This window comes from Papaver somniferum, chromosome 10, assembly GCF_003573695.1.
Source record: "Papaver somniferum cultivar HN1 chromosome 10, ASM357369v1, whole genome shotgun sequence".
NCBI lineage: Eukaryota > Viridiplantae > Streptophyta > Magnoliopsida > Ranunculales > Papaveraceae > Papaver > Papaver somniferum.
The window spans coordinates 1,026,210-1,040,789 of NC_039367.1; positions in this window are offsets into that span (position 1 = coordinate 1,026,210).

Below are 14,580 nucleotides of genomic sequence, written 5' to 3' on the forward strand. Positions count from 1 at the left end.
TAGTTGATTCTCTTGAAAGTATATTGGAGTTAGTCCATACAGATTGCCAAACAAATTTTTGGGTGTGGTTGTTATACGCCCGCCTTTTCAATTGGTATCAGAGCAGGCAAACACGCTAAGACATCATAAGTCTGTGTTGGTAGAAATCTGATTCTATCGACAGTAGTGCTATCTCTATAAACGTACCGCCAGTCTTCGATGGCACGAACTATTTATGGTGGAAAATTGCTACGCATTCTTTTATTCAAGCACGAGATTTTCGATCATGGGTTCGTATTATTAATGGCTATAATCCTCCATTAGTTATAGACGGTGTAACTGTTGAAAAGGATATTGGTGATTACGATGATCTTGAGATTCTTGCTGCAAAGAAAAATTCTGATGGATTAATGCTATCATCCATGCCATTATCCCAGATCTTCAGCACCACGTGACTACGTATAATAAGTCTAAAGATGCTTGGGATATCTTAGAAACCGTATTCGAAGGGAATGACAGAGAGAAAGAAGCAAGGCTTCAAAATCTAGCTTCTGACTGGGAAAACCTTCGCATGTCTGATGATGAAACCTTTGATGAGTTTAACCAAAGACTTTCTCAAATAGTTAACTCCTCATTTTCGTTAGGAAGAACTATTCCGGAGAAAGATATTGTGTGCAAAATTCTCAGGTCTCTACCATCAAGATACGAGTCTAAGAAACATGCCATTGAAGAAGGAAACGATCTTTCTACACTCTCCAGAAATACTCTTGTTGGAAAGTTAAAGATCTTTGATGATGAACACGTATCTAGAAAAGAGGTGATTTCTCTTAAAGCTGTAAACAATTCTGAACCATCTAAGGATAAATCTGGTTCTCCATATACTAAGGATGTTACTCCACGACAATTTAGAAAATTCTTGAGAGACAGGAAAAAGAGTTTTTCTAAAGGTGCAACATCTCCTAATGATGATGTACAATGCTATAACCGTCGTGGTTTCGGGCACTTGTCTTCAGTATGTCCTAGCTGGAGCCGTAGACAATCGGCATGTGTAGCAGCTTTGCCTACTCTTGATGACGGACCTGAATTTTATATTCCCCAAGAGTTGGCAGGCGAGGTTGCATTAGCTTCTGGAAAAATTCTTTCGGATACTGATTCTGATTCTGACGAAAAAGTGTTCCATGTTGATTCAGTTTCTAATAAACTTCTTAAAGAAGGTCATCAGAAACTCTCAGAAGCTGAATGCACCATTTTCAGTGAGAAAGTTAAATATGACAGACTTCGTAGTTGGAATAAATACTTGCAAGACCAACTTGATTCTACTGGTGCAAGAGATTATCTCAATGAAATACGAAAGCTTAAAGAATAAATTGCCGAAGGTCGAGATCGGTAAATTACTCTTCAAGCAAAGCTAGATAACTTGGAGCACATTGAGATGAACATGTTATTTGATTCGGAATGATAAGATCTCAATGCTCAATATGAATCATCCAAGAATGATCTAGTTATAGCAGCTCAGAAAAATTAACCTCGATATTGGGAGCATGTAGAATTCATCGTGATACACGGGGATTAGGCTATGAAGGAATAGATGCTCCTGGTATTTGCAAAGAGGTAAAATTTGTTAAAGCTAAAGATTCTTCTAAACCAAAACCTTTCTACGGTTGACAAAAGTGAAGTATCTCTACCAACTGCCGATGACGAAAAGAGGAAATTCTGTCAAGCTCCAAAGCAAGCACATACACATTCAGGTAACTCTAAACATAATTATTTCCATTCTACTAAACAGTGTTTTTATTGTGGAAATCCAGGTCACTTACAGAGGAATTGCATATATCTTAAACGAGATAAAACCAGATCTGATTCTGTTAAGGTGACAAGATGTTCCAAACTGGAGAAAAACTGAGCCTCATAATATCAGTTCTTATAGTATTTCCTCCAAGAAATTTCATAATTATTTCGGGGAGAAAAAGAAATATGTTGCTCTAAAAGCTACTTAGAAATGGGTACCAAAGAAGAACAATAAAGAAACGAGTATTATTAAGAAGGATCTCCCAGACAAGAGTTCGACAAGGGATAACATCTTAAAAAGGTATGAAACAGTTACTGAAAGTTTCGAGAAAGTTTTTAAATTCCTAGAATCCGTGTATGATTTTGTTTCGAATACCTGTGGTGAGCAAGATTTTGCTCACCTAAACACAACCTGATTGTGTTGAAAGTGCATCGTCACCAAGAAGCCCTAGTAAATGCGGTAAGAATTGGGGCGCATATATCGTGTTGGGTAATTTTTAAATATGAGGAACAATTTATTGTTTCGAGTTGCGTCTAACTCGCTTACATATTTCTCGAAATATGTGTTGGTAAGCTTTCACTTTGGCCAAGTTCATCTTTACCTAGTGACGAAAGTCATGTTATGTTTCAATCACTTTGAAAATGGCTTTGACGAAAAATGGTTTGTGAATAACAACTATATAACGTCCTCTAAGAATGTTTCAATGATTGAAATGAGCGTTTAGATTATATAACCATTATCGGATATAAGCATTGCGTAGCAACACATATATGTATAAGTCCTTATTCCTTGAACCAAGTATGCGTACTTTGTTGATCAAGAAAACCGGAACAAGAGTCGTGAGCTCATTCCGCGAACTCAGTCCACGAACTGGCGGAGGTTCTCATCCCGAGAATATCTTCTTGAGTTTGTGAACTCCTTCCTGGAAATTAAGTCCGCGAACTTGAGTTGGTTATATCTAAAGACGATTATTTGTGAACTTATATTTATAGTAACTAAGGAATGCAAATTGCAAACCGTGGCTATAAAGTTCATGAATCGATTCGAGTGAATCAAATCGTTTTTGCTTCTATTGTGTCTTGTATAGTTATATAAGATTTATAAAATTGAACAACTCTCTAACTAGTTCATTTGAGTCATTTGAACTAGTTATGGTTAAGATGAATATGGTAAAATACCACGCGTATGATTCTTAATTACCTAACTTGATTTCTGATTAAAAATTCTTAAGCATAACATGTTAGAAGCAATAATCAAAACCATTGGATGTTGGTTTTTATTGTCAAAGAATCTTTTTCATACTCTTATGATAACCATTCTTGGTGTAAATCCTTATGGAAAAGGTTATTCTTCCTTTTAAGCATATCAATTCTTGTTTATAAAAGTTTGTATCTTAGAAAAGATGATCACAATACTTGATCTTCATGATTACATATTGTGTATTATTACCATGAGATACTTTTATTGTTTAGTAATATGATATCATGAGATACTTTCAATGATTGGTTCTTAGTTCGTATCTCCTTTTGGGGTTTCTAAAATCCAATATATAAATCCTTATCTATGGAGTAAGGTCACTCTTGTTGTTCTTTCGGGAATGATATCTTATGTGGGAGAGTTCTTAATTGAACTTGTGCCTAATTGCCATATCTTTGAGGGGAGAAGCGGTTGTGGAACATGTAGGGGTTAACTTGTATCTTAATAAACTCCTTGATGAATTCACTAAGTTTCGACTCTGTGATATCATCTAAAGTAAAGTTGATATGATATGTTTTTCTTTTGGTCAAGAAGTTCCTCTATGAAAATTTCATTAGGATCCCACCAGTTTTCGTACCTTTGCCAATTTATATTGACAAAAAGTGGGAGAATTATTTTTGTAGTTCACACTACATATACATATGGTTTACGGATCTATGTAATGGGGAGTGTTTTTCATTGTGAGATGAAGTATTGACTAAGGGGGAGTGATACATATCACCGTAGTATTATTGTCAAAGTTGTGATACAATTGAACTTTGATGCTGTGTAATAATACTATGATGGATATTCAACAAGTACAGGATGAACACACGCATAGTTGAAGAACCAAGGAAATCAATCATGTTGGGTTTTGAAGCTGTAATGCTCTTATTTGTTTAAATACATATGTAAAATGGTTTTGTCACTAAAATTGACTAAGGGGGAGATTGTTAGAGCATTGCTCGGTTGAACCCACTAGAGTTGGTATGTCAAGTTAGTTCTCAATTTTGGTTGTCAAAATGCATTCTTGATTTAGTTTACTAAAGATAGTTTCAGACTAGATTAGGTCTAAGAAGAGCTATTCTTAAAGGATGAAGACTGAAGATTACAAGAAGACATCAACAAGGACTTCATCAATAAAGGTATGTTTTAATTGATTTCATTTGAATTCTTGTTCAATTATACCTTTCTAATCTATCGAAACAAATGCTCACTCTATGGAACAATTCCTATGACGGTAAATGTACACTTATTTATATATACTTAAGGTTATTTGAGCCACGACTTTTGTGATAATAACCTTTATCCCTGGAAAGGTTCTCATGTGATAGTGAATGAGCTTACGAATTCAACGAGCTAAGAATCACTCAATTCCGAGTCATAATGATGAAGTTATGGTGATTTATTAAAGTAACAGTTATAAGTGTTGATGTAACTGTTACAGTTCGTTAGTAGGAAACAATCCATGGACTGCTTGTAACGGTTCACGGACTTGGGCCCAATTACGTGATTAGAAGTCTTTTTTAGTCAAATTGGTGATGTTTCCTTATCTAGGCAAGTTGGCTATTAATCCAAACATATTTGATTACCATATTAAAGTGTTTGTGATTCCTTCCTAAGTTAAAATGTGATTTATTCACATAAATACAATATTTTCTAATTAATTATTTATTTAATTATTTTGGCAAGAGTTGTAACTTAGGAAAGACTCCCATAATTAGGAGAGTCTTGAAAAAGTAAAATAGCATAAACCCTAGCTTAGATTTCAAGCTACCTTATTCACTATAAATAAAGAGTTCATGAGTGCTACACGTTTTTATCCCCTTTGGAAAATTGGTGTAAGCTTCATAAGGTTGTTTTCCATGTCTTATGTTATTCGTGAACAAGAGTGAGATAAAAGTATTTGTATTGGGGATCACAAAGCCTAGTTGGATTTAATCTTCGTGATTGATCATACAACTTGTAATCTAGGTTTTTCACCTCTTGTCTATTATAAGGTTTTCTCTTCTGATATAAAACCATTCAAGAGTTATAGATCATATACCCTAGGTTTGATAGATTTTAGTTTCCGATCGTATACCAACACTTGTTAGTCGAAATCGAAAGCTAGGAAGAAAACTTCGATTAAGGTATCTCGTAAAAATCCTTAAGAAGTTTTAAACAAGATATCTCTAGATTTATCTAGTTGTTCTTGTTGTAGAATTATTAGGGTTTTCTTAACTTGGAAATTCATCTTTGGAATCACCCAAGTTCACTTACGGAAATCAGGTTCACAGACACCTTGTGTGTATGTATACTGATTAAAACCCTAATCTACAAGTTTGTTTTGATATTACTTTTACCTAGTAATTTTTTTATCAAATAAACACAAGATTTCCAAAACATTGATTTACATCTAAAGGGAAATCAAATCGGTGTTTTGTGCAAACAAAAATCGAATCTTATCAATTGTGTTGGTGTATCTTCTAAAGAGAGCCTTGGATTCTGCTAGAAGATTTACGAGGAGAATTCCTAAATAAAATCGGCGTTGTGCTAGGAGTTTTTATTGAGTGCTTGAATACAGCTGAAGCAGGTATTACATCTAGTCCTAATAGGTAGTAGGAATTTGGTGTAACAGCTTATAATCAGTGTGTGTTTATTCTGGACTAGGTCCTGGGGTTTTTCTGCTTTTTCGGTTTCCTCGTTAACAAAATCTCTGGTGTCGGTGTTATTTCTTTTCCACATTGTATTTGTTTGTATAATTAAAATATCACGGGTTGTACGTGAGTTCAATCAATTATAGATCCGACCTTTGGGTTGTTGATTCAATTGATTAACACTTGGATATTGGTTTTTGATACCGTCCAAGTTATTTCTTATATTCAATCGGGCTCACGAATTCCTATTTGTTTGATTGCGGATTGAAATTAGAAATTGAGATATAACTCTTTGATATACTTTTCTTAAGATTGAGTCTGACTGTCTAGTTGATTCTCTTGAAAGTATATTGGAGTTAGTCCATACTGATTGCCAAACGAATTATTGGGTGTGGTTGTTATACCCCTTCCTTTTCACTAGTATATATAGTTAAAGCTCGGTTCGTGCGCCAAATACCAATGTTAGAAGATCAATATCCGAAACCGAATGTCTGAATCTCAAGGCATCCGAATAATGAACCATCTGAGCCTTTGTCCGTCAGAAGTTTTTTCTTGGTGAGTGTTAGAGCACTGCTCGGTCGAACTCGCAAGCGTTGCTATCTCAACTTTGTTTGTCAAGTTTAGTTGCCAAAACTATATGTCTTGATTTCTAGTCTACTTATAGCTAAGTCTCGTACTAGGATAGTAAAGTGCAGTTGAGTTATAGACTCCACGGTGTTCATCAGACGAAGAACTACTCAAGGAACTGGTGGAACTTCACCGACAAAAGGTATGTGGAGACTTGAATTTATCTATCACTCAAAAGTCTATCTATTTTATCTCCTATTTTGAGACAAAAGTCGTATTGCTAGATAGACTTCGATTATACACATTTGGTTTCGTGCCGAGTTTATCTCGCTTATCTATTTCTCGAAATATGTGTTGGTAAGATTTCGCTTTAGCCAAGTTCATCTTTACTCGTGACGAAAGTCATGTTGATATTTCAATATCTTGAAAATCGGTTTGATAAAAAATAGTTTGTGAATAACAACTATGTAACATCCTCTAAGAAAGTTTAGATGATTGAAATGAGAGTTTCGAACATGTAACCATCTTTGGATATAACCATAGTGTGTTCGCACATTAGTGTATAAGTCCAAAAACCGTGAACCTAAAGTATGTATACTTGTATGTGTACAAATGGTCGATGGAGACTGAGTAAGTATGCGTACCCGAACGCATACTGGCGGAAGTTCACGACCGTGAATTTTTTCTGAGTTTGGAAATGTAAAACAAAATCAATCTAGTTACCTAGGTATGCGTACTCGTACACATACTGGAGGAAAGTTCACATCCGTGAATTTCTGCTGAGTTTGGAAACCAAAACAAACTCAAATCCGGTTACTTAAGTACGCATACCCGTATGCATACTTATAAGTAGGTTACTTTCTAAAATCAGTTCGTTCATGAACTCAAACATTTATGCAATCTTAGCAAACAGTGGCTATAATGTTCAGGAATCGATTCAAGTGAATCAAACCGATTTTTCTTCGATTGTGTCTTGTACTTCTATAAGATCTAAGCAATTGAACAAATATCTAACTAGTTCTTTTGAAGTCATTTGAACTAGTTAAGGTGAAGATGAATAAGGTTGATATGAAGGTGGTCATATGGATAACCATTGGTTAACTACTGTTGAACCAACTAAGTGTACACGTTTAGGTACGGTTACTCAAACCTAAATGAAATTACATTTTATTTGTGTATGACAAACTAAGTTCGATCTAACGGTAGAAAGATATTAGCTTGAATCTAATCAGGTTTTCATCTAACGATGAATATTGAATGATTTGTTACTAAGATAACATTGATTGCAAACCCCGATTTGAAATCTATATAAAGGAGAACTCTAGAAACTAGGAAACTTAATCCCCACACCTCCTGCGTGATAGTAGTTGCAACTAGAGTCGATTCTCCTTTAACCTTAGGTTTTTCACGAAACCCTGGAGGTTATCGACTTGAAGATTTCGTTGGGATTGTGAAGCCAGACCCAACTATTTTCTTTGTAGTTATGTGATCTGGTGTTGTTGTTTCTATCGTGATAAGTACAATCGTAATGTTGGGTCGAGATTTATATCTTCGACAGGCAAGATAGAAAAGAAGTCACAAACATCTTAGTCTCATCATTTATGATTCTGCAATATCTTTTTTCGTTAATCCATTAAGATTATTGTGAGGTGATTGATAATTCTAGACTGTTCTTCGGGAATGTATGTCCGGGTTATCGATTGGTTCCTGTTCACCTTGATTTATCAAAAGACGGAACAAAAACTCATAGGTATTTATGTGGGAGACAGATTTATCTGTTCCTATAGACTTTTCTATGCGAGAAAGATTATTTTATCAAGTCTTCGACTTTGGGTCATAGCAAATCTTAGGTGTGGGTGAGATCAGCTAAGGGAATCAAGTGCATAGTATCATGCTGGGATCAGAGAGTAAGGAACGCAATTGTACCTTGAATCAGTATGAAATTTATTGGGGTTCAACTACAGTCCAAACCGAAGTTAGTTTGTAGTAGGCTAGAGTCTGTACCGGCTTAATACAATGTGGCTTTCAAAGCTGGACTAGGTCCCGGGGTTTTTTGGCATTTGTGGTTTCCTGGTTAATAAAACTTCTGGTATCTGTGTTATTTCTTTTCCGCATTATATTTTTTTTTTATATAATTGAAATATCACAGGTTATGTGTTGTATCGATCAATTGGTAAACCCAACCTTTGGTTGTTGATTAAAATTGATTGATCCTTGAACATTGGTCTTTGGTACCGTTCAAGTTTTCATTCCTTATATTCAATCAGGCTCGCAGATTTCTATTTGATGATTGAATTGAGAGATGGAGATGTTAACTCTTTGATATATATTTCTTAGGATTGAGTCTAACTGTCTAGTTGTTTCTCTTGAAAGTATATTGGAGTTAGTCCATACAGATTGCTAAGTGAAATATTGGGTGAGGTTGTTGTTAGAGCATTGCTCGGTCCAACTCGCATGCGTTTCTATCTCAAGCATGTTTGTCAATGTTAGTGATCAAAACTATAAGTCTTGATTTCTAGTCTATTATAGCTAAGTCTCGGACTAGGATAGAAAGTGTAGTTGAGATCAAGGACTTCATGGCGATTCATCATATAAGAAGAAGAACTACGGTGGAACTTCTCGACAAAAATGTATGTGAAGACTTGAACTTATCTTTCACTCAAAAGTATATCTACTCTATCTCCTACTTCTTGAGACAAAAAGTCGTATGCTATGTATAGACTTAGATTATACACATTTGTTATTTCGAGCCGAGTATACCTCACCTATCTATATCTCGAAATATGTGTTGGTAAGAATTTTGCTTCGACCATGTTTATCTTTACCTAGTGACGAAAGTCATGATATGTTTCAATCACTTTGAAAATTGCTTTGACGAGAAATAGTGTAACAACTACATAACGTCCTCTAAGAATGTTTCAATGGTTGGAATGATAGTTTAGATTACATAACCAATGATGGACATAAGTATTGTTGTGGAAACACATATGTGCATAAGTCATATCGCTTGAACCAAATTTTGCGAACTTTGTTGATCAAGAGAAACCGTAAGCATGCTTGTTGCCAAGTCCGCGAACTCAGTTCGCGAACTTACGAACTTCTCATCCCGAGAAATTCTGCTGGAGTTGACAAACTAGTTGCGTGAGTACCAGTCCGCGAACCGGCGGAAAGTCTTTGCCGATATTTTCTGCTAGAGTTTGTAAACTCTTCCCGGTTTCTTAAGTCCGCGAACCTAGTGTGCGAACTTAAGAAGGTTATATATCTGAAGATGATTTCTGAACTTAAACTTATAAAGACTAAGGAATGCAATTTGCAAACCGTGGCTATAAAGTTCATGAACCGATTTGAGTGAACCAAATCATCTTTGCTTCAAAGGTGTCTTGTCTAGTACATAAGATTTCCTTGCAATTGAACAACTCTCTAACTAGTTCATTTGAGTCATTTGTACTAGTTATGGTGAAGAAGAATATGGTTGGTATGAAATGCTTATATGGCTAACCTTTTGGTTAACTATTGTTGAACCAACAATGTACACGTTTGGGTACGGTTAACAAACCTATAAGCGTGCGTTTCCTTTGTGTATAACAAGCTAATTTTTCGATCTAACGGTTGAGAAATATTAGCTTGAATCTAAATCAGGTTTTCATCTAACAGTGGATATTGTTTTCTTTGTGACCAAGGCGAAACCCTGATTTAAAAGACTATATAAGGGGACATCTAGCAACTCTGAAAAACTAATCCTCACACTTCACGTGTGATACTAGTTTGCGTGCTAGAGTCGTTTCTCCTTTAACCTTTGTTTTTCTTCTTCTAAAACCAGGTTAACGACTTAAAGACTTCATTGGGATTGTGAAGCCAGGCCGATATTACTTTTATCGTAGTTGTGTGATTTGATCTTGCATCTTCTATCGTACGAGTACAATCAGATTGATTGGCTTGAAATTAATATCTCCGATAGGCAAGATATAAAAAGTAGTCACAAACATCTTCGTCTCATTGTTTGTGATTCCGCAACATCTTGTTTCGCTGCCATACGATTAAAATTGTTGTGAGGTGATTGATTTATCTAGGCTGTTCTTCGGGAATATAAGACCGGATTATCAATTGGTTCATGTTCACCTTGATTATTATCAAAAGACAGAACAAAAACTTTAGGGTTTTTCGTGGGAGACAGATTGATCCTTTGATAGACTTGTCTGTGTGAGACAGATTTGTTTATTGTTAAAGCCTGCGATTTTGGGTCGTAGAAACTCTTAGTTGTGGGTGAAATCATCTAAGGGAATCAAGTGCGCAGTATCCTGCTGGGATCAAGGGCGTAGGGAGTGCAACTCTACCTTGGATCAGTGGGAGACTGATTGGGGTTCAACTAAAGTCCAGTCCGAAGTTAGCTTGGAGTTGGCTAGTGTATGTAGAGGCTTAACACAATGTTTGTTCAATCTGGACTAGGTCTCGGGGTTTTTCTGCATTTGCGGTTTCCTCGTTAACAAAAATTTTGGTGCCTTTGTTATTTCAATTTCCGCATTATATTGTTTTATTTTTATAATTGAAATAATACAGGTTGTGCGTTAGTTCAATCAATTGGAGAATCCGACCTAACGGTTGTTGATTGATATTAATTGACACTTGGATATTGGTCTTTGGTACCATCCAAGTTATTCCTTGTATTTGATTATTACTCGCAGTTTCTGTTTGAGGAAATCAAATGAAGAGAGAGATATAAACTCGTTGATGTACTTTTAATTGATTGAGTCTTGTTGATTCTCTTAAAATTATATTCGAGTTTATCCATACAGATTGCTAAGCGAAATATTGGGTGGTGTTGTTAGACTCCCGCTTTTTCAATTGGTATCGGAGCAGGTAAACACGTTTAAGACCTTACAAGTCTGTGTTTGTAGCGATCTGACTCTATGGACAGTTGTGCTATCTCAGTAAACGTACCACTAGTCTTCGATGGCTCTAATTACTTATGGTGGAAAATTATTATACGGTCTTTTCTTCAAGCACGTGATTTTCAATCATGGGTATATGTTGTTAATGGCTATGATGCTCCCGTTGTGGCAGTTGGAGATGTAAACGTTCCCAAGAATATTGGTGAATATAATCCTGCCGAGATACTTGCTGCAAAGCAAAATTCCGGCGGTTTGAATGCCATCATACATGCCATTACCCCAAATCTTCAGTACCATGTGTCAAATTGCACTAGGTATAAAGATGCTAGGGATATCTTAGAAACCGTATTTGAAGAAAACTCCAGTCGAAAGGAATCTAGGATTCAAAACCTTAATTTCGATTGGGAGAACCTTCATATGGCAGATGAAGATACATTTGATGAGTTTAATCACAGAGTGTATGAAATTGTTAATGCATCTTTTGCATTGGGTAAGACTATTCCTGAAAATGACATTGTGATGAAAATTCTCAGATCGCTGCCATCTAGATACGAGTCTAAGAAGCATGCCATCGTTGAGGGAAATAACCTTGATAATCTTTCCAGAAATACATTGGTTGGAAAGCTAAAGATCTTTGATCATGAGCATACATCCAAAATCGTAAAGGATGTTGCCTTTAAAGCACAGAAGAACACTAAGTTACTTGATAACAGTAAAAGTGTTTATGTATCTGAGGATGATCAGTATGAGGGTGATTTTTCAGATGAAGATCTTGAAAAATCAGTCTCCTTGATCACAAGACAGTTCAGGGATCTTCTATTGAAGATAAGTAAACGGTTTTCAAGAGACAAACCTAGGTCATCAGATAAACCTCACAATCGCGTTCCTCCTAAAAACAGGGATGCTGATGAGGCTGATGACGAGGATATGCCACAGTGCTTTAAGTGTAAAGGTTTTGGTCATTTTGCAAATGAGTACCCAAATTGTAGAAAATACACTGGGAACAAAGGTCTTGTTGTAACACTTGATGAGATGTCTGAGATCTATAATTCTGATGAAGATAGGAAATCAAGTATTGGTCTTCTATGTGAAAACATTGATTTTTGATAATTGTAGCAATACATATATCAAACTTTATGGTTTCGTTGAAGAATAGAATCCAATCAAAATGGAATAATCAATTGACCCATCCTTTGGAAACTCTGGTTGTAATGTTTCAGGATCTACTATGTGTCTGGCTGCTTTCACACCACAGATGCATGAATACTATCCAAGTTTGACGTGCTCGTTTTGTTCACAGAAGGGTCATGAACTATCAAGATGTTACAAGTACAAACATCAAGTGAGGCACGCCAACAAACTTCAGAGAAGATCAAATCGATTGGCAAGGAAGCTTAAACTTGCTCAGAAGACTGCTGAGGTATGTAGGATTTTATCTTCGTCTAAGAAGTTGGTTTCCAAAGACAAAATAAGACCATTAGAGAAGAAGGTATGGTCAAATCTCTTTGATAGACAGGATTCTGAGGATTCCTCTCGAAAGGAAAATGGTGGACAAATTGTTGTTCACCACAGCACAAATTAATTGTGTTGTTTGGTAAATCTTGTTTCATGTGCCTGTTCAAAAAGAGATAAGATTGTGTACCGCTCAGGCTTTAGGAAAAGTTTTTTTTTCTTATGTTTGTTTTTCCTATCTATCAAATAAAGTAAAGGGTTATTATCGATAATTCTACTCTTTATAGGGTTTAGAATTGGGCGTCCACGAACCTGTTTAAAGGTTGCGAACCCTACATTCCTTTTTCCTCTCTGATATCTTTTATATCTTAAGACTGCTTGATGATATTGTGAATTGCACTAATAAAAACCAGTTGTTTATAACTGTTCTCTAAGCATCATGTCTTTGGATGGAAAAGATGTCAATATCATTGTTAAGCCATCAATCAAGGAAAAAGAGAAATCTCCAGTAACTCCTTCCTTGAAAAAAAAGAGGAGGAATATAAGAAAGCCAAGGGATGTCCCTTATAACTCTCAGAAGTTTTCCGATGTTCTTTATGAGTTGAAGGAAGTAAGAAAGGAGATTAGTGAAATAAAGGCTTGCGTTTTAAGATCTTTGGAAATTCAAAAGACCCTGGTTTGACATCATCAGCCAAGACGATTTGTTGGTATTGACTCCTTCCTCCACGAACCTTATATTCCGATGGTTGTTGACGACAAGGAGTTCGGGAATGATAAGGAATTTCTCAAATATATTGTTGCCTAGTATGTCTTCTTTTTGGTTTAGTTGGAAGAATAACTAGTGCTCGAATATCAATGATTGTGACTACACATAGCTATTATTTTTCATCTTCTTGTTCCTTTTTTTAGGTTTATTGGTTTAAATTCTAAAAATATTTGGAGGATGATGGTTTGCAGTATTTAATCTTTATGATTTTTTATATTGCAATTTGTTATGGGATATTGTTGTTTACGTCCGTGAATTATATTGTCTCATATTTTGTCAAAATTAAAGTTGTTTATGATCGGTATTCATGTATTTATTTAAGGATGAATACACTTTTAAAATATACAAAAGTTAAGCCTATATTGTCAATTCTTTGATGGAAGATAGGTTAAAATCTTTTGTGTTCAAGGATTATGTCTATGAAAAATCGTTATGCAAATAGTGATGGAAGATAGAATGAATCCTTGTATATTCTACGGTATTGATCTTCACTGATCCATATTTTATGTAATATTGTGAGGCTCCGTAATGTGTCTTATGTTGAGCACGATACAACCAAGTTGATTAATTTTTGATTAGCTTTGTTAGTTGTTCCGTAAGGTACTTTATGTTGAGCATTCTTGAACTAAATTAATCATCTTGTTTGGTTATTTAGTTATTGCTCCATAAGTCTTTTTATGTCGAGCAAAACAAATGACAATGAAATTGATTACTTTTGTAATTAGTTTGGTTGTGTATTCCAATTAGATTAATTATGGATTCTCTTGTAATTAATCTAGTTGAGTATTTTCATACTCCGTAAGATTCCTCTTATGTTGAGTATATGAACGACTATCCTATTCATTTTCTAATGGTTATGTTAGTCGTATGCTCCGTAAGTTCTCTTATGTCGAGCATAATCAATTAAGTTGATCATTTTGTGTTTAATTTGATTGTGTATTCCGATTAAATTAATCATGGGTTTACTTGTGATTAATTTGATTGAGTTTTTGGATATAGAAAATCATTCTCATGGTTTTTAGTGTCCAATAAAAATCCTTCTTTTCTTTTGAAATTAAGGTCACTCTTGTTGTTCCCTTGGGAATGACATCAAATGGGGGAGAGTTCTTTTGAACTTGTGCTTAATGGTCATACCTTGAGGGGTGTGCGGTTGTGTAATTTTAAAGGGGTTATCTTGTATCTTTAAACTCCTTGATGAATGCTATTATCTTCGGCTATATGATTGCATCTAAATTAGATGGTATGTGTTTTTTATTTTAGTCA